The following is a 22,009-nucleotide window of genomic DNA, read 5'->3' on the forward strand; positions in this document are numbered from 1 at the left end:
AGATCAGGAGACACTGAAAAGGGGTCCCCAAGCAGGGACGGGCATGAAGGAGGGAGGTCTGCCTGGTGCTGTGGAGAGGTACGGCCCGGGCTAGGGACACTGGGGCAGCCACAATGGATGCCAATGCATTTGCATTTCTATGGGCTGCCCTGAAGAACGGATTTTTTTCCAAGTCATGTGGATCTGTTTTGCATTGTTTTTAATTTTGGAGGAATGGAACTTGTGGAAATGTGCACTTACAGAAATGCACATTTGTGTCAGTAAAGCAAAATTCTCATCTATCCTTTAAAAAAGTCCAATTCTGGCAATAAGCAGATGACAGAATGAAGGTAGAGAAAATATGGTCCTCGGTTAAACACAGTGAATCACAAACAGATCACATTTACAACATCCCTATATCCCTAGTTAGGACAAGTCTTTGTATATCTACTGATGGTCAAGCTGCAGCTTGAGGTCTGCAGCTACAAAATGAATTTTTCAGCCCTAATTTACACTGTTTCTTTCTGTGTTTGATAGCAAATTACATTCTGCCTTTCCAAGTTGTTCAAGGTGGCCAAACGCTCTGCTGCATCACCTTAACAAGCCTTCAAGGCAAACAGTCTGCTGCCCACAGTGTCTAACCTGATGCCTCTGGGACACCCGCAGGCAGGACACCGGGGCAGTCGCCAGTTCTGCCATCAAAAGTAGGCAAGGTCAGGCACCTGCCAAAGGCCTGTGAGAAGGGGCACACCTGAATTTCTCCTCCCCATCCCCACCCCCACTTTCTGCTTCACCTGCCGCTTGCTCGTGCCCAGGTAACAACGCCACTTGGATAAGGGGGTGGTCAAACTTGGAGTCCTGCACTGAGCAGGGGGCTGGACCTGATGGCCCTCTGGTCCCTTCCAACTCTATTATTCCATGGTTCTGTGAAAGAGGGCAATACGGAGGCGCAAAAGATGCCACTTCCTGCTTGCTCCCTGGGTTTCTGCCTGTCAGACAAGGAAGTGGCCGCAATGACGAGAAGCAGGAGGGAAAGAACGAGCAGCAGGTCACAACAGCAGTGGGAAAGGGGGCGGCTCGCTGAGTGTTGTGCTTAAGCCCCGTAGCTCCCCAGCAACTTGTGTTCAGTGGTAGACTGTCTCCAATATCGCATCATGACTGGTAGCTTTTACAAGACTCATCTTCCATAAATGTGTCTAATCCCCCTTTACAGCCACTGATGCTACTGGTCTTTGCGCCATCCTGGGACAGCGAGTTCCATAAATGAATTACATGTATTTAATCTGTCCCAAATCTCCGGTCAGCTAGTTTCATTGAATGGCCCGCATTCTTTCATTATGAGAGCATCTGCTTCCTCAATTTCATTCCTGATTAGTCATCGCTCGTTCAGGCCCCATCAATGCATTGTTGCAACATGTATTATTTAATATTTACAAAGCACCTGACATTTTTATACACACTCTACTGATATTGAAAGATAAGACAGTCCCAGCTGACAGGCTTACGATCTAACAAAGGAAAGAAATGGGTGAGAAAAAGCAAGAACTGCTGGTGACTTCCCGCCTAGACTTCTGTAACGCGCTTTACGTGGGGCTTCCCCTGAAGACAGTCCGAACACTTCAATTGGTGCAAAATAGAGCTGCCAGGTTGCTGACGGGGACGGGGCGTTATGCTCACATGACTCCAGTCCTCCGTCAGCTTCACTGGCTTCCCATTGAAGCCCGGGCCCAATTCAAGGTGTTGATTATGACCTACAAAGCCCTAAACGGCTTGGGTCCTGGCTACCTGAACGAGCGCTTACGTCCGTATATGCCCGACCACACTTTGAGATCTGCGGGAGAGTCCCTTCTCCGGGAACCCTCCATGAAAGAAATTAGGAGAGTAAGTACCCGGAGGAGGGCTTTCTCTGCGGTGGCGCCCAACCTATGGAATTCACTCCCCAAAGAGGTCCGCCTGGCACCGTCGTTACTGGTTTTTCGGCGCCAGGTAAAGACCTTTTTATTTAAACATCATTTCAATTGTTAAAACATATGATCAGGCCATGGCAACTTCTTCTTCCTTCTCTTTCTCCTCCTATATTTTTATTTTATACTGATAATTTTAATTTTATATTTGTAAATCAATGTATTTTTTGTATTTTTATATTTAATGGTAATTTATTATGTACTATTGTATTTCAATGTATTTTATCATGTTGTAAGCCACCCCGAGGTTTCGGCAAGGGGCGGCATAGAAATGTTTAATAATAATAATAATAATAATAATAATAATAATAATAAAAAAGAACTGGAAGATCAGGGTTCTCTTCTGGATGACTGACTGATGACTGACGGAGCTACGCTGGGTCCCCACTTGCTGCGATGTTTCTTCTGGAAGGCAGGCATTGTGCCACCCAGTGGCCCTTGGTCTCCTAACTGGTGGCAGATGTCAAATTGCACCTCCCTTTCACAGTACCTATCTGGAGGTGGAATTATTTGTTCTTCGATTCCTTGAGGCAAAGAGGATGTTTATAGGAACATGGGGTTGGCTGGCAAAGAGTGTGCTCTTGGTGTGAGTTTGTCTCACAAGGAGAGTGCTACTTGTGATTTGTACACACATGTCTGTGTGTGTCCTCCTTCTGAACTAATGCACTGAGGCACTGAAGGGAAGGGAAGGGAAGGGAGGGGAAAGGAACTGGCTGTGTTGGGGTCAGCTGAGACATTTTGTCTGGGGCAGAGCTGCCGAAAAGCAACAAGAAATGCACAGAAAAAAGCCAAAACTGCTTCAGCAGTTTTGTGACATCATCAGCTAATACTCCAGGCTCAGCACTCATCCCATACCTATTGGCATCTTAACACTGCACAGCAGAGCAGCGCTCTGGTTCACAGAAACTCTGCTAAGCCCCATGCTTAGAACAAGTTTATGGATCTCACAAAAGGCAGCTCCATGTCTTGATGGCAATGACCCCCGAAAAAGAAAAGCAACATTCAAACTGTGTCAGGCTTCAGTTTAGCAAGAACCATATTCCCTGTGCCCACTTGTAGATTCCTCCCCCTGAATCTTTCAGTGTTGTGTAGCAGTCACTCCTTCTGCATGCTTAATACACACTCTGCCATTTTGGGCCGGAGTCTGTTATATCCAAGCAATGCACACGAGAAAGGGCAGAGCTGCATGTGGGCTTTTTTGGATGGCATTTGTACCAGTTGAGGGTGATCTTTCATAGGATCACAGCAGGCATGGAGGAAAGTTTAGCCTTTTCCTTCCTGGTTGCAATTCTGAAGATGATCCATCTCCAGAAATCCCCCAGGGATGCCAATACTAAACTTCATCAGCTGAACTCCTGTATGTGTGAGGCTAATGGAGAAAGTTAATTGTATTACCTGTGAAGTTTGTCCACTGGGAGTCTTTAAGCTTTCCATCACTGATTTTCATCAGAGAATACCTTTCTAAATCTAAGCTAAATTCAGGTTTGCCAGCACTGATACAACTCGGCCCTTCACAGTCCAATTCTCCAAAAATACTCACTTCCTAGGAGTGTACCCAGGGTTTTGTTCCCTTTGAATCAGATTATTGGAGATACTTTTGTTTTTATGACTGGCATCACCCTATTCCATAAGCAGGAAAAAGCGGGGAATAGTTGACTTTTTGGTTTTCCAGTGGTCTTTTCTGTGTTCTTGAAGTAGAAATCCTTTATCCTCTGACTGCTTCCATGAAACCAGACTTAAAACACCCTGGATCTTGGGTCTCTACCTTACTTAGAGTTGCAGTTGCCTTTTAGATGAAGGCTGAATAAGATGTTCCAACTCAGAGAAACCCCATATTCAAATGATAGTTTGAATTTTACTGAAGAAAAGGGTTATTAAGAAAAACAAATAAAATCTCGATGGATACACACATAACATGCAAAAAACCCATATCAGCAACAGGGTGATGAAACTGCATGCAGCAAGGAGCTACCATACCTAGATGGGACCCATCGTTTGGCCATGATCTTTCCGAGCAAGCTCTTATGGTCACTGGCCCAACACCCCTTAGGCATCCCCTGGTTCTTTCCTGCAGGTTCCTGGCTTTCTTCCCTTTGCTCTCTCTCCCTCTCCCCCACTGACTGGGTTTGCATCGTAGATAAGCCATGATGGTTTAGCATGTTGTCCAAACCCAGCAGCCCTCCACATAGAGGGCTTCTCGTTGCTGCAAAGCTACTCCAACCAGCTGTGGCTTGCTGTAGGCTTTTGTGGCCACCTTGGGCTTGCTGCAGCATCGTAGCCCAGATGGAACAATGAGCCCAGGTGCAGCCTCAAAGCCCGCAGAACTGCTTGGCAAGAGCAGCAGAAAGTACAGGCCAAGGGGATCGGCTGACAACTGTCCAAAGTGACCCAGAGGCTACAACGATTTCAGTTCCAAGCTGTAATGGAAAGGGGGCGGGGATGCTTCTGCAAGGCAATGCATGCTTTCTTGGTCTAGTGGGGTGAATAGGGAGGAATCATCTCTGCACATCACCTGTGCCATCTAGAGATAGCCTAACTCCCATTGATACACATCATCTGAGTGTTACCAGCTTCCAACAATCTTTTGTCAGTTTTTGAGAGATCTTGCCTCAGGACAACACACACTCATCACTCCACTCACAGAAGTTCTGGAGTCAGGAAACACACATTTAGAAGGGACCTCCAGGGCTTTATGCAGATCAATCCCACATGTGTTTACGATATGCTCAGCATGGGAGCAGCAGCCAATCACAGCTCCCTGTTCCATTGCTTCCAACAGTCTCAATCTGCATCCTTCTGGTGTTGTGAATTTTGGGTTATCCATTCATATTTTTAAAAGAAAGGGAATATGTTTGGATTTCTGTTTGGTTTTTAAGTGCTGGATTTTGTACAGAGTATTAAGCATGTGTAGCTTTCCACAACTTCCCATCAATTAAAATATTTTCTCCTTCTCCATTACCAACAAGATATTGTATATTGACAAGATACTGGAAATCAAAGACTGAATAAGAACCTGTTTGGATCCAGATGGGCTGGATCCAGATGGAGATGCATGCATCTTTGCTGTGAAGGACTTCCTGGTCCCCTCCTCCCCACAGCAGTCCCTTCAACCCATTCTGATGCTGCACAGGGGGTCAGGGAACCTCCTGAACTGGATGCGCTGTGGTGTAGTGAACCCCCAAATTGGCTGGAAGTATGTGCCATGAGCAATCAGTGGAAGGCAGAGTCTGGGTCCTACCCTATGTTGCATCGATGTACTTTCCATGCAATGTTTGTGCAGTATTTTACACTGTGCACATCAATAAAATACCGTGCATTCAAGATGGCCAGGATTCTCCAAACATCATCTTACCATTTGTTTCATGGCTGGTTCCCATTCATGGCTGTCATCACTACTTGTTGTGCATGAATGAGAAATTTGTGCAAATTGAGCAATGACTAAACAGCAGATTTGCAGAAGTTTCTCCAAATTTACACACGTTTCCTAATTTGGACAACTTTCCTCCATAGGGGAAAGCTATTCTGACGCAGTCTAGGCAAACCTCCTTCGCTACATGCCTCACCTCCCAGTTCTGTGCATATCTTGTCCCATGCACTGGCGGCACCTTGCTGATGCTGGAACGAGTGGGTATCACCATCACAGCAGCAACACAAAGCCAATCTGGTTTCCTCTTATTTTTGCAACAAATATGCAAACTGAAACGCAGTTCTCATTCAAATTTCCTTCATCTCAGACTCTTGCCATGAAATTCTCCAATCAAACAAGGTATTAAAATGTGACTATTGTAGAAAATTGTGCACAAAAATATCTGTATTAATGAAAATAAAATTGTTTGTTTCGTTGTACTTCGATGCCTCCCTATAACCCAGGGTTCTCTGGAAAGCTTACAATCGCTGATGCAGCATGCAAAATACAATTGATAAAATATATTAAAACAATAAAATCACAATGTATTACATTAAAGAAAATGTTTGCAACACTTATTTATATTAAATGAATATACTAGCTTAAGCGGACTCCGGGGGATGGTGGAGGACAGGAAGGCCTGGAGGAATGTTGTCCATGGGGTCGCAATGGGTCAGACACCACTTCACAACTAACAACAACAGAATATATTTATTAGGAGAAATGTGCCCAAAAATAATTCAAATTTTCATTCAAACTGTTTTTTTTTTAATTCTTGAAGTTCAAGGCAAACTGAAAGAATTAGAAAGTTCAGGACAAACTGAACTTAAGATTGGAAAAATGAGAAACTAAGAGAAACTGAAATTCACAGACTTTTCAACCCTCAGTTTGCAGACACTTTATTATTTACTTTTTACTTTTTAATTATTGTGTTTTTGTTATGTTATATTGTTATTGCTGTGAAATGTATTTATTTTTTCTGTTTAAAAAAAAATAAAAAGGGGATTTAAAAAACCCCTCAATTTGCAGAGATCCTAGAACTGTGCATGTACAAATGTATTTCAGTACTTATTCAAATTATTCTTATGTATACTCTGGCCATAAAACCTACTATATGCAAAGTTATAGCTAACAAAATTATTCACATTGGCTCAAATCCTGTTAATTGCATTTTCTCATTAACTTTTCAATCCATTCAGTGTCAGGCACCCATACCTAGATCTGCTGTTAATGACCATTGTTTACAGAAAGGAAAGGTTTAGAACTCCTTCCGTCAAGCCAATGCACACTGCTGAAAACAGGATAATCCTTAAACATTTATCTCCCCATCTCTCAAAAGGCATGCTAGGTCACAGGTTTGTAATTCTCTGTGTATAGAAAAATCCGCCTCACCAAGTTCTGAGCTCCAGTAGGAAACAGAGATACCGAGGAACAGAGATACACAGCTTTTGCTCCGAGAGTGCCTCTTTCTTCCTTGTTGTGTTACGTTCCAAGCCAGGTGGTCAGTAGACAGTCCTGAAGTGGGAGGGACAGTAAGGGGATGGAGCCCTGAGAGCAGGCAGCCACCGTTCTCACTTCATTCAGGGCGCCTAGGAAAGCTGAAAGCGGTGGGGACACCATTTCTGCCTTTCCAGGGTCCTGGTCTCAAATGGGGGAATCAAGTTACGGCTGAGCTCTTTGTGGTATCTGCAGGAATCTGAGGAATGCAAGGAGGAAGCGCCTGCAGTGCCCTAGAAGGGAGCGGAGCCCAAGGTCAGCATCAAGGGTAAGCATGCTGGGGCATCTCCCAAGGGCCCACACACCAGCGGGGGCCACAGAAGGGCCCGTGGGCTTGCTACACCGCATCACCATTGCACCCTGCGTGCTTTCCCGCTTCATGCTTTGGCCCAGACAATAATGGTGGTGTGAAGGAGCAGGAGATGCCATTGTAAACTTGCTCCTTGGCTCTTTGCCTGCCAAGCAAGTGGCAGCAGCAACCAGAAAGAGGAGGAAATCACACTGTGAGGCATTCTTGCAATTTGCATACCTTTTCCCAGTCTGTCCCTTGCTAGTTAAGATGAACACATGGGCTGAGCCATCTCGAAAGCACAGGAAAACCAGATCCGTTAATTTGGGCTGCAGAAAACCTTGCTTTGTTTGTCCCCTTTCGAGAATCTCTGTAAAAAATACCTTTGCAGAATTCAGAGCACAAAGATCAAAAAGCATTAGTGATAATCTAGTTCCAAGGACAGCTATGTGCTCCACTGGATTTTACCTGGTGAAGAAAAATCAAATCAAATTGTTTTTCCTCACCCTGCCCCTATACATTAGCCTGGAAAAGGATTTTTATCTTTATTTTTGCGTACCTTATTGGGAGTGGAGATAAAATTAAGGTGGCATCCAGGAAGCTCAGCTTAATCTGGATTTTGCAAACTTTCCAATAAAATAAACCACCATTTATACAACACAGAGATTGGTAATGGCATTTGTGAGACTTTCAGACAACAGGATCTTTTTAGGGTGCATATTACGTTTGTCTTCTGGTACCCAACCAAAAAATAAAAGCATTGGAGAGAAAAGCTACAGCTCTCCCACTAACAAAATTCTTCTGTATGGGTAACTAGGTCATAATTGATATTCATGTTCTGCTAGCACTGAGTGCAACTGTAAAACCCACAATTTATGTGGCTTCTAGCAATGTACATTCCCCTATGGACTGAGGGTGATTCTGCCCTTGTGAGCAGACACATCGCAGTTGGAGGAGCTTGAAAACTGCTTGGCTGGATCCTACTGAAAGTCTGTCTCATCCAGCATTGCACCTCCACTAGCTGCCAGCCAGAAGTCTCCGGAAGCTGCGATCCAACAGGTAAGGCATCCCCGGTGCTCTGCCCATCGCATTCTTTAAATGAAGAGAACCAGCCTGGACATTCCACCAACCCATCATAGACAATCACAGGGACAGGGATAGGGCTAGCCAGGAGAGGAGGAAGCTCTGTGGCAGAACACGTGCATCATATCCAGAAGGTCCCTGGTTCAATTAGGGACCTTCCCGGGACAGGTAGGCTGGAAGAACTTCCTGAGAGCCCGGAGAACCACTGTCAGGCAGTGCTGATTATACTAGGCTGAATGGCTCAGTGGCCAGACTCTGGTAAAGGCAGTTCTGATGCTCTTTGACACTAGCTGGAATACCCCCCGAAGGCAAAGCATGAAGAACCTGTCGCTCCCTACCCTGCTCTCCCTGAAGCAGTCTTCCCCTTCAGAGGATGTGCTCTTGGTAGCTTTATTAAGATTCGTTTCGCTCAGCTCTGCCTTGCTCTATAGTAACATCTGGCAGGAGGAAGTGCATTTAACTGAGTATCACATACAGTTTGGCCTTGAGAACTAGGGCCAAGCCCTCTCTCTCTTCTTAGGTGAGCTCTCTTGTTCTCATTGATACAGTCCATTTTTGCAAGATGACCAACCTGTCCAATTCTTGTTATTGTTACAGTATGGATTCCTCCAAACTTGCCCTCCACACTCACATTTCTATCACTATAGTTCCCTGAAGCAGGGAACTGACCTGTTTTAGTGACTGTGAATTCAGAATTAGCACACAGTCATTATTCCTTCCTGGCTGCTTTTTTATTTCGAAGAGGGCAGAGCTCTATGGTGTTTGTCTAGCATTTGTAGAGAATGTCCACATTAGAGCACTTAAAATTGGGCAGGGGTCTCCTTAACACCATATAAACACCCAGTAATATTCATAATAATGTAGCTAGAGGTTTTCCGATCTTTCAGATGATGTTTATGAGTGATATAGGAATTTTAATCACTGATAATTATTGTGAAGATTAGATGTACACATGACAGTAATTCCAGTTTATTGTGGAATGCAAGAATATGATCCCAGGAATGTGTCATATTTTCCATTCTTTGAAAACCTTCCCTGAATCATTCACATTCATCTGGTTTATTACAATACTTCAAGCAACAGTCATTCTACTCCCTCTGAACAAACACAGTTACTGCTCAGTATAAACTATATTTGCTGTATTTTAAAATGTCTCCTTATCCATTACTATGATATCTACACATTTGACACCATTAAAATATACTCTGGACGTTAATACCATAATCATTATGTCTTAGATTTTGAATTAATATTTTCCTTTTGTCAGCACTGCTTGAGGTTGCCACTTAGAATTGGGTCAGAAATTTACATTAGGTTTGCATATATCAATTTATATGTATATTTGCCAATTTAGAAATAATTACTCTGATTTAAAGGGAAGTACACTATGTAAGCTTTAAATTTGGCGTTAAATTTTTGTGGTGAAATTTTATTATGTTTGTATTGTTATTTGTATTTTATACTGCATTTTATGACTTGTTGTACACTGGTCACATAGCTTTTGTTACTGGGAAGTACAGAAATAAAATCATCATCATCATCATCATCATCTCACCACAGATGGGAAAACTGGTCAGAATACATGTGAGCCTGCTCAGTGCACTGTCCAGGGGCTACCTCTTGGTAGGTAGCTTCAAGGCCCAGCTCTTCCTTCTCATGACTTTATGCCAGGTGCACTCCACCTGTTAAATGACTACCTGCCATGCAAGTCTTGGAAGCACAGGAAAGACAACAACAATAGATCTGCTCAGAATTGACCCCGGCTAAGTAAGATTACAAAGAGGAAAAGAGAGAGCACCTACATCTGAAACAAAAGTGCAGCCAATTCTCTGGCTCTTTCCACCACTCCCAGGCCATAAATGTAACACCTGATGCAGCTCTCCTATTCCCACTTTACTCCATAAAGATATACTTTTGCTCAAGGTGTAATAAAAGTGAGATGGGCAACAGCTTACAGGACGATGGTCCCAAGAGCTGAACTGCACACAGCAGCAGCGAATCTGTTCCTGTTGACCATTCCTGTGTGGCCCTCAAGATCTTGTTGGACTGCAGATCCCATCAGCCCTGGCCACCATAGCCAATACTGACAGATGGTGGAAGTTGCCGTCCTGCAGTATCAGGACGGCCACACGAGGTTCTCCATTCCTAGTGTAAATCCTGATCTTCCCCCTTCACATATAAAAGAGGGCGTCTTTGCAGAAAAGCAAACAGGGGTGTGAGGGGAGCGGAACCTCCCCAAATTTGCTAGCCCTTCCCTCAGCCCTCGCCCACCCCGCCAAACCCTGTGCTTCTCTTTCAGCAAAGATCCCTTATGATAACGTGCCCGAGGCTGCCATTGTGGTGGGGTGATCTAGGAAGAGATGCTATAAGAAGCTAAACTAAAGCCAGGGGAGGCTTTAAAACTGGGGCAGGAGGCATTTCCTTTCATGCATGATTTTGCCAGTTTTAAGCATGTACATCTGCTATTGTTGCCTGTTGTGTAGACCTGAGCAGCTGAAGATGGTTTTGCTCCAAATTTCCCTGTCAAGAGACAACCAGCAGCAGGAGACTATGCTTCAGGTCTGGTTTGTTTCTTTGTTTTATTGTAAGAAGCAGTCACAGGGGCAGAAAACAGATGAACGGGAGCAAGCTACTTCCCACCGAGTTAGCCCTAAGGGCAAGATGAACCTGAAGTGCTACTCTGATAGAGTTACTCCTCGGGTAAAGGCAGCTGGTTGGGGAGCATCGGTGCAAACAACCTCGGGCCACCAGACCCCTCACAGACTCAAGGGCAATCCTCGAACCACCTCGACTGCAGAAGGGCAGGAGTGTGTGTGCATGAACGGCAGCAGGGGAGGAAGGGTCCAGAAAATGGGTGCAGGTTGAACTGAAAGGCAAATCTGGGCTCTGAATCCTGCTGAAGGGGACACACCACGCCATGGAGAACTTTCTCAATATGCACCTCCACCCTAAAGTACACATCCAAATGGGCACTTAATCCAGAGTTAATCCTTCACTGAAGTCCCGCCTTGTTCCTGACTGGTGTTTCTACATGCTACTGTAAAATGTTCCTGGTTGTGACTGAAGCTGGTGTTTTCTATCAGATGGTTTCATATTCTAAAATCTGTTGAGATGGAGATGATGGAGATGGAGATGATGGAGTGTGTGTGTGTGTGTGTGTGTGAGAGAGAGAGAGAGAGAGAGAAGGTATATTATTAAAGAATTTGAAAATTTGAAATATGTCATAGTGTGATTTTCAAAAATCGTATCTATAAACTGGATGGCCTATTGGTGGCCATTTTGCTTGTATTTGGAGTACTTTATTATGCATCACATATCAGTTGATTTGCAGTTCCAAAACAACTGTGCTGTTAAACAATTCGACTCATGTTGCCATTCCAGTATGTTAGCTGACGTTAACATAAAAGCTAAAATTAGTAGACACATCATAACAAGGCAAGACTCACTGGAGAAGACAATCACACTAGGAAAAATTGAAGGCAGAAGAAGAAAGGGAAGACCAGACAGGAGATGGACTGAATCCATAAAGGAAGTTACAGCCTTGAACCTGGAAGAGCTGACTGGGGCTGTCAGGGGCAGGGTATTTTGGAGGCTTCCATTCACAGACTTGCCATAAGTCAGAAACAACTTGACTGCACATAACAACAGCAATAAAAATTAGTAGCCTAGGCCCTTCTAAAACTCCAGACTCTTATCTGTTTCTCCACCCACTGCCAAAGAGATTCTGTGTAGGCTTTCCACAAAGCATTCGCCAGTCTTCCAAAGACAGAGGAACTCATGGGGACATAAGAACGTATGGAGATTCCATATACCAAGTTAGACCCTTGGACCATCTGGACCAGTACTGTCAACACTGAATGGCAGCAGCTCTCCAGGGTGTCAGGGAAGTTTTCCCTGCTCTACCTGAAGATGGCAGAGACTGAAACTAGGGCCTTCCATAGGCAAAGCAGGTGTGTCACCAATTTGGCAATGGACCATTCTTCATCCTAGAATACTAGCAGCCCTTTCCTGACAAGTCATCTGATATTGCCAATGTTATGATAAAAGTTTTGATGCCGGAAAAAATCCAGTATTACATTCTAAACAGGATTTGACTGGGGAAAGTGACATGAAATATTTGTAACTGGAAATATCAGCATGGTAGGGCAGCTCAGTGTATCTCCATAGTGCAAAACCTGGATATAGCACACTTCTGCATCCATGCTGTCAGATTCCCAACTAGGAGGATTTTCTCCAACTCAGTAAGGTTTCTAAGTGTCAAATTACACGTTGTGTGCAGCTGATTCCCTTATTCCATTTTACCCACAAAGAAGCATGTGGGAACCTGATCTAAATTGCGACCACCATGCCTGTGTAGTTCAAACTTCTTCCCCAGCTGCTGATTTTTTGAACACCCCCTCCCCATCACAGCGGCGCTAAATCAAGGGTGTAAAACCCTGCAATGCCAGCATAGGCTTCCTCTCTCACTTTTTGCAATCCAGAGGTGCACAGGCTTGCTGAACAGCTGCATCAGCTGGGAAAAGTGGCCGGTGCTGCCCTTTAGAGAACAGGTCAGGACCAAAGGACTGACAGATTGAGACTGGAAAGGCCTGCCACATGCCAGGCATCTGGGCCTGGAAAGCTGTGCTGGCCACTTTTTCTAGGAAGCAAGCCAGGGGACAGGCAGCAGCTGCAGCAATGAAGCCTCAGGGTAGCGAAGGACGAGGACGTGTGATGCCCAACGCAGGGACAGCTTTGCAGGAGGGTATATTTATGTTCTGCCACTTCAGGTGTTAGGAGAGTTTGCACCAGTCCTGTGGCTTTGTACACTCATTTCTGAGTTTTAAAAAAACCCCTGAGTCTGTTCCCTACCACATATTTAATATATCATGTAATTTGACCTTAAATTTCATGGTCCATAGGTAACAAGGCATGTGAAAAATGAATAGGTGCTACAGTAGTGGTGAAGTCTGCATGCACAAATTACAATCCAATACCACTATGTTGTTCCAAGCTCTCCTTTAAAGAAAAGCCCAGGCACCAAAGTCTCATGAGGCCGAGCCTTTGTGTGAGACACGCTTCTATGCACAGCATCTGGAAATGAGAAACTGCAAGCCGCTGTATGGATATGTGAAGCTGAGTGTTTAAAAAAATAAAAATGGATATAATTATTACTTCCAAGAATAGCTACATGCATAAAAGTGCATAAAAGTCTAGCTAGGCCAGTTCGGAGAGGGTGGATCTGTCCATTTTGGTTTCTCTGTTTGTCATTTTTCCAATCATCAGTTGGGTCACCCTGAATTTTGGGAATTGTTCCAGGTTTGAATGTAATTTGTCCTGTTCTTTGAGAATTTTGGGGTTTTTTTAAGTTTGTGAGAAAATTCATATGCATTCTCCAAATACATGTATTTTTCAATTAATTCCTAGTGTAATGCATATTGGAACAACCAGGTCATTGGTACATGCATTTCAGTGTGCACTGTCCCCTAATAGACATTTTCTAATATACTAAGTGTGTGGGAAGTGTAGACTCATTCATGATCTAATCATGAATGAGAAGGCCAGTCTGGTGTGTACGGCTGCCTAAGCTGGGTGGTGAGCTGGAGGGGGTGACCCCTCACAGCTCTGATGGCTGGACTACTCTTTGTAGCAGCAAGATAGGCTGGAAGGGTGGAGGGAGTTGCTGTGATTCACCAACCTTCTTTCTCTGTCATCTGGAAATCACTTCACTTCCTTGGAGCACTTCTTGGGGGCTCTCACCTAGCATTGGGCCATAGGCAAAGATAACCATTAGTGAGAGAAGAACTGGGGAAATGCAACTTGTTAATTCTACTCAATCTCTCATTGGCTTTTGATACTGTGGGCCATTGTAGCTTTTTGGATCAACTCTATGGGTTAGGTATTGGAGGCACTGTGTTCCAGTGGTTCCAGTCTTACCTGCAAAATTAATTTTAGAAAGTAACATTGAGGGACTGTTCCTTAGACCACTGATACTTGGGCTGTGGGGTTCTGTAGGTACATCCTGTCCTCAGTGTTGTTTAATAGCTCTACGGAACCTTTGGAAGCAGTCATTAGAGGAGTCTGAGCCAAGTGCCATCAGGATGCTGATGACACACAACTCTCTCTCCCTGTGACCAATGAATCGGGAGAAGCTGGTAGGTAGGACCACTGCCTGCTATGGATGAGATTGCACTCCCTCTGATCAGGTTCACAGTTTGGGGGTACTCCTAGATCCATCAGTTTTGCTGGGGTCCCAACTGACCAAGGCTGCTCAGAGTGCCCTTTACCATCATCAGCCATGGCCTCTCCTGGGCAGGGGTAACTTGGCTACAGTGACAGAGCTGCTTATAATCTCAAGACTGGGTTTCTGCAATGTGTTCCAGGTGGGTCTGCCCTTATTCCTTTTCTGGAAGCTGCAGCTAGTACAAATCAGAATCCTGAATTTGTCACCTTTTAGCATGCAGGTCCCTTCCTGAAGGAACTACAGTGCCTGTTCCAGGCCAGGTCTAAGGTTCTAATACTAGTAGAAAGCCCTGAACTTGGGACCACAGTAGCTAAAAAAATTCCTTCTCCTTTAGCAACTTGTCCAGTCACTAAGGTCATCAGAGGATATTCTCCTGGAGCTTCTAAATGGACCCAACTAAGAGAAAAGTCTTCAATGTGGAGGTCCATTTCTATGGAATTCTCTGCCTCTGGAGGTCAAGATTCTTGTGAACAGTTTTGGAGAGCTTCATAGCAAAATTCAGTCTGAATTTTGAAGGATAACTGGATTTTAGTTCATATATTGATTCAAAAGTATAAAATAGGTATGTACACATTAACTGTGACCCAACTGAACTGTTGAACTATCCTTAAGCCCAGCTTTGTGTAATGTGGCTGACAAGAGTATTTCAGAGATTCAGCATGAAGCCTGTTCCAGCACCAGGTAGCTAATCTAAGGACTGGAGACTTTGGTTCTTCCACCAAGCTGCAGCCCTTCTCAGGATCTTGGTGAGTGACCTGGGTGAATGGGTTGTGAGGCCCTGCCTCAGTCATGAGGAATCTAAGGTGAACTCTTCTGGTAGTGAAGCTGAAGAATCATCACCAAACCTAGCTGAGTCTACTCCGGACTCATGGCTGTCAGAAATATGAAGCTCTTTAATGCAGGGGTGGGCGGAAGGTAAATCTCAAGCAGTTTTGGACTTCAACTCCCAGAAGCCAATGCCAGCATGGCTAGCAATCAAGAACATTGCAACTTGATGCCTAAAACACCCACAGATCTACTTTCTCCCAATCCCTGTTCTACACCTAAAATAAAACAGCTCTAGAGGTAAGAAGATGATTGGAGAAGAATTGCAGTCTCTCATTTTTGTGTCTATTATAGTTATTGTATCTAGGCCTGTACAATTTGTAATCTACTCAGAGAACATTGTCTACAGGGTGGTATAAAAATCATCATCATCATCATTCCAGTTAAATAGGCCTTCTTAGTACACATGGGAAAAAATAATCGGTTTGCATGTTAAAGTTTCATAAATTGTTGTAAACTGCTCAGAGAGCTTCAGCTATTGAACAGTATAGAAATGAAATTAACAACAACATCAACATCAGCCCTCCTGATTTCACACTTAAGCAGAATTCATGACCTGAAAGTGAGTCACCCTTCAAAATTTGTACTTCCCTGAATTTTGCAATGGAATTTGCCAATCAAAGGCAAAGTACAAGAATATGTATATATGGGAAACAGCACAGAAAAATATGTGCATTGGTGAAAATAACATTCAAATTCATTATGTGAGGGAAATTGCTAATAAGGCAACAGTACATGCAAAACTGGATGTACTAGAAGAAATGCCTCCCCCCCCCACACACACACACACACTCAAAAGTCAGCATGAAATAAATTTAAGATTGGGAAAAAGAAAAACTGAGCAGAACTGAAATTAGCGGATTTGTCGACCCCTGTGTCCCAACACACGGTGGTAGGCCCAACAGAAGATTCAATAAACATTCTTGTCTTGCCACTTGCCTGGGATTGGGATTGTCAAGCCCTTGACTGGCCACAAAATATGCCTGACAAGCTGCAGTTAACTTGCCAGCTCAGACTTTGCGTGGGAAGCTTGAATGCTTGCCTCACTGGTTCCTTCTGTCCCCACTCCTTTTTTGCTGGCTGGCTGTGGCCATTCCCTTTGCTCCCTGTTATTCCAAACACTTCCACACACAAAAATAAAAGACTTGGAAAATTTCCTTTGTGTCTTAACATTATCCTGGTGTCAGTATCCTGGGGAACCCCACACTGGAGGAATTCACACACACATGTTTTGTCCATCGTAATACAAGTTATATAGTAACGGCAGTAGCACCAGTTCATACTAAACCACTATTGTTACTAATCTGGGAGCTTGTGGCCACACTTCTCTTTTGTATTTCTTTCGCTCTCCACAAATATGTGACTCTTAACCTTCCTTCATTGCTGACATGATGTATATTGTCTTGAAACCATTCCAAGTGACTTAACAAACAAACCCCTGACCTCTAAAGAAAGTAAAAAGGTATTCTTAGAAATAAACTGCTGGGAACCTTGTGAGGGGAGGGGGTTGCATTGAAAATCTGTCTTTTCCATGTATATTTTAGTGGGTCTTGATGATTACTGTACAAATATTTTGAGAAGAAGCAGCCAAATGGCCAAGAGATACACTAGAGATTGAAGCCATTTTAAGTACACTGTAAGCCTAAGCATCAATTTTTCATGGCTGCATATACTGGTCTCAAATGATTTGTTCCAACAAGCCATGAAAAGGAATCTGTTGCCTTCAAGTTGATCTGAAAAAGGAGAAAGAAGAAAAAGAAGAGGCTTTGGACTAAAGGTTGTAAAAGGTGCCCGGCAGAAAGGGTGGTGCTTTTTTTATCATTTATGTGTTGGATGAAGCCGAAAGCTGCCAGATAGCTTCTTTTCGACAGCTTGGAGTTACTGTTGGGAACAGATCCATGTATGGAAGCAAAAGCAGAAAAGCAGAGATAAGCTGCTATCCAGCTATGCAAACCATGTTTAGAGACATTTAAAGGACAAGCATCCAAACTCCTTTCTTTCTAGTAAATTTAGAGAAGCAATCATATGAGTGCTTGTTCCATTCGGCCCTGCACAGAACCGCCAAGACTTGACAGCGGTAAGTGGCAAGGCAAGGGGATAAAAACTCCTTCGCATTACTTTCCCTGAATGTGTGGGCTTCAGGAAATACTCAGAGGAGCAGCATTTACACTGGAGGCTGTTCTGATGTTTTGTAAGAGAGAGAAAGGGAGAGATCTTGGCTGCAGTTTCTAAAGGAATGGCAGAAAGTGAAGTGAGCAGGGCTGCTACCTGGGAAGCAGAGCAACTTTCCTGAGGGAGGAAACAAAATCTGCAAGAGGAAAAGAAATGGTGTTTTATCCTTGGTTACTTTCCCTTGGAATGTCTGAACCAGCTAATTCTAATGCATCAGCATTAGCAATAAAGCATCAGGCTGGCGTACCATCTTCGCATGTGCTAGTGTACACGCTGCACAAGTGTAAGTATCTGGAGGTGCAGAGTGCCTTGACTTTCATTTTAAGCATCGTGTCTAGCTTTACACTGAGTGTGTTGAGTCATGGAATTGTAGGAAGCACTTTTAGGAAACAGTGATATTGCTCTTGACAGCCAAAAGCACATTTCTTAAACCAGATCAGTAGATTGCGTTCTGTTGAAAGACCTTTACGTAGTTTTCATGGAAACCGGGGCTTCATGGAAGACAAAAGCCCTTCAAAGCAACGGCGTGTGTGCTGTTGTCACTAAGCTCTCTAAGGGAAGATCTCAGGAGTTTTGGCACCTCTGAAGGAACAGTTCTTCCCAGGAGCAAGCTATAAGTAATTTGCTAGACTAAAACATAAGTAGCTTCAATCCAAATAATGCTGGTTATTAAAGAGAAAATCTGCCTTTTAATGTTGAAGTGATGGTAAAGAGCTTGCATGTCTGTGTATACACATGTGTGTGTGTTTGTATCTTGGGAAGTTACCTTTGACATGATTTGCATTTGCACAGGTATAATTGAGGCATGGGATGCATTTCAGGATCTTCATGGTTTTAAACTTGGGTTCATAAAATTGTTAGGAATCAGGAGTCTGACCTCTTTTAATGATGTGGGCTGCTGTGTGATGGCAGTGATCACTTGGCGGGGAAAGCCCTTCTAAAATTTATTTGTTAGTATTACAGAAATAAGATATTTTACTGATTTACTTCCCCCTCCATTTCTATTTCTATGTTTAATTATTTTAATGAGTTTCAATGGGTCACATCCAGTCATTCCTAGTGTAAAATCATTGAATGTAACATAGAAACATAGCAAGTCAGAAGGGGTCTCCCGGGCCATCTAGTCTGACCTCCGGCACTAGCCAGCTCCGCTCATGACATGCCCACCCTATTAAATGCCCACTCTATTAAAGTATGTAATAGAACTTTAGTAACTCACAATTAACATAATCCCATTGGCTAAGTCTGGATCCAACCCCATGGCTATAAATGGTTGTATTTTCTGAATAGTGGCATATACAAGGGAAAAATACATTTTTCCCAGCTTGCATGTCTTCACCTGCTAACAGAGCACCTACGTTTATGAAGCCTGGTACTACTAGCACTACACACTGGGTTGCTTCTCCAGTTTCCATCCTAATCAATGCTGGTGTCATCTTTGGAGATGTTGGAAGGATAATTATGGGCAGAGGAATCCACTCAGATGGATTGGGAACATTCAAAGCAGTCAATGAAAGACATCAGCCAGAAAGAACGGTCAAGATAAATCTAGAAAAGTATTATTCTGTATGGGATAGAAAATATGGTTTACAGACAACATATGCTTGGAAATTCAGTTCCATAGACTTCACTGGTTTCCAGGAAGGTCTGTTTAGGATTATAATTTTAGGCCTGGGAAAGCTGCATTTAAATCTTTAGACTTCTTCCTCCCTAAGCTCACCAGGTGGCCTCCTAAATGCTTTTGCAATCCATAACTCACGCTACCTCCCAGCTTCCCTGGGAGACCAATGGTTAATCCAATACTTCAGATCAGGAACTGAGGCTCTGAGTATGCGGTTGCAACTTTCCCAAGGCAGGAACGGCTGGAAAGTTTGTGGAGGGCAAGATACTAGATGTTCCAGTCACATGTCTAAGTTTGCAATCTTTGGCCTATTATTTCTGCACATAAGATTGACTGAAATCAAGGGGTCTTACTTCTGAGTCAACAAATTTAGAAGGATCTGGTTGTAACTGATGTTTGCTGGACCACACACTTTAATCTAACATATCCTTTTTTTCTGAAACTTCTGCCACTGCTAAATCCGATGATACACACTTCTGTTTCTTTCCACTTGTTTCTTCCCTTCTAGTTCTATTGTTTAGAGGAAAAGCAACTGACCTGTATTATATCTGTTGTTGTTGTTGCTTTAAGTTGCTCAGGGTCTCCTTACTTCTTATATTCCTTTGCACACGTGAGCCAACTCTTGTTTTCAGACCTAGGATTACCCGCTGCCTCCAGGGTCCTAGCAGAACAGACTCAAGCCATCATTGCTCAGGATTTTCCAAAGTCTGGATCAAGGCCTTTAGAATCCCAAAGGGAAAGAAGTGCAGTTCTGTGGTAGGGCATAGACTTTGGTCCTGTTTCTACTCTTGGTACATCCAGTTAAAAGGATCTCTATGAAGCTAGGGAAACAATCTTGGACAGAGCAAAATGAGCAATAATACCTGACTACAAAGACAAATATGTTGACTTTGCTTGTTTAAAACATTAAATCAATATTTATCTGAAATGGATATCAAGACAGATAACAAAACAAGAAATGTAACAGCACATTTTCTTAGTGCTCTCCCATGTAAAATATCCTTCGAGGAAAAGAAAGGGTAGCAGGAAGGCTCTGGTGTCACTCGCTCCCTGGTGGGCCGCTGTTTGCAGCTGTGTTGTTTTCTGTAAGAAAATGTTAACTCTGTTTGCCATTCTGATATAGTGCAGTCTGTTCTAGTCTTCACAAACAGAAAGCAGCACCTTATATCCTCTGGCTCAGTACTGCCTACACTGACTGGCAGCAGCTTTCCAGGTTGCAAATGAGGGTGATTCTGTTTCCTCTCTGGAGACAGCAAAGAGTGAATCTCGGTCCTTTGGAATGCAATGCAGGTTTTTCTCCCCGATGAGCTATGACACTTCCTGGCTGGCCATGCTGACTGGGGATGATGGGAACTGCAGGATTCAGCACATTTGGAGGTCATGAGAATGGGGAAGCCAGGAATGAGGAAGGCCTTGACTAAGTGATGTCTTGGTGCCTTTACATTGGTGTCTTTGTGCTGTTATGTAGAAGGACCAATTAAAAAAGGACAAAGAGAACCTAAAGGGGAACTTTAAGAAAAACAATAGTCCAAAGAGGATTGAGCACATTCAGTTGCCACAGAATGAAGCATAACAATTGGGAAAGTACTGCTGGGGACAGAAATAATAGCCAATGGCCTGCTTGGAGAGAACTGGCTGGCCTGAGCTTCTTTTAGCAGGCGGGAGACCCAAGTTCTTGTGCATCTCTTCCGTTGCAGCTCTACCCACTTTTCTTTCATGAGAGAACCCGGGGAAGCATGCTTAGGATTCCTGGGGTCTCCTATCCAAGCACTGACCAGACCCCTGCAGGATAGCCAGGTGTCCTGCTGTAGAGGAGACAGTATATTATTTGAGAGGCTGTTCCAGCCAAATCTCATTTAAAGACACAGAACCAACAGGTGCGTAGCTGTCCATCAACAGCAGACTGAACACCATACAAGTTACCCGGTCAGTTTTCCCTGCTATGTTTAAATGCACTGCCTTTCCCTTCACTGTATAAACATTATTTCTAAATTTGCATGCATACCTATAAATTGGCATATACACATTTTGTGCAAACAGTTGCCCACATTTCCTCTTTCTCTCTCTCTCTCTCTCTGGTGATGCATAAATGCCAACTCTAGACCCATAAACTTTGTTGTGTTGGGCATTTTCAGACCAGTGTATTCTCAAATCGTGTATATAAAAGAATAAGCAAACAGTAGGCCAGAATTCATCCTTGCCTCTCTCTTTATCAGTTCCCAGCCTCTTGTTTGTCCATCGGTTGGGTTGTTGGACTCATATCCCAGCTTTCTGTCATTACATTCAGCTAGCCAAACTTCTCTTGAATAGGACCCTTATCAACATTCTGTGCAAAATCACAGAAAACATAACATCCAGACAGAAGACGATTCTTGAATTATTTGTGCTATTACATGGGGCTACCACCCTTGGGACTGATCAGATCCATACCCAAGGAGGGCCAAACAGGATGTGACATTTATCACTTAACACCCAGCCAAGTTTGAAATTTGAAAAATTTGAAAAATAAATAGCTGGAGTGGGGAGCTGGATTTGCACCATGGCGTATGCACATAGGAACACTTGCAGTATGAAGTGGGAGCATTCTCTCTCAAGTGAATTACAGACATGGAAGGCGCATGCATGCGCACGCGCACACACACACGCACACACATATTTGGGGCATATTTGGGCTCTTTGCCTTAACAATAGGACAGCCTCTGATACCCCCACGTGAATTTCTGGGTTCAGATAAAAGATTATTCTTTCTCAAAGCTGTATGAACTGCTTCCTTGGCCACTTTATGGTAAGAAAATGAGGGGTGCCTTATTTACCACTCACCCCCTTTCTGCTGCTTACAGGCACAAATCACCCCAGACATGAGAGCTGCATTGACTTTTGGATCCTCAGAATTTAGAACTGACTGATAACACTCTCACATAAATTGTTGGCCATGGAATTCAAGAAAAGG

General features: G+C 43.6%; 1 protein-coding gene across 7 annotated transcripts in view; it reads left to right on the forward strand.

The window, feature by feature from the left end:
• Window positions 1-17,201: 17,201 nt before the first annotated feature.
• Window positions 17,202-22,009, forward strand: part of SLC8A1 (solute carrier family 8 member A1) — a 324,392-nt gene continuing 319,584 nt past the window's right edge. For 3 of the 7 annotated variants that reach the window (XM_044429650.1, XM_044429655.1, XM_044429648.1), the window contains exon 1: window positions 17,377-17,721. The gene's annotated coding sequence lies outside the window, so the exon portion shown is untranslated. Of the gene's footprint in view, window positions 17,344-17,376; window positions 17,722-22,009 lie in introns of those variants that run through there. The other 4 variants (XM_044429651.1, XM_044429649.1, XM_044429652.1 and 1 more) reach the window with 3 other exon arrangements.

This window comes from Varanus komodoensis, unplaced genomic scaffold (genome assembly GCF_004798865.1).
Source record: "Varanus komodoensis strain SLA01 unplaced genomic scaffold, ASM479886v1 scaffold2, whole genome shotgun sequence".
NCBI classification, from domain to species: domain Eukaryota; kingdom Metazoa; phylum Chordata; class Lepidosauria; order Squamata; family Varanidae; genus Varanus; species Varanus komodoensis.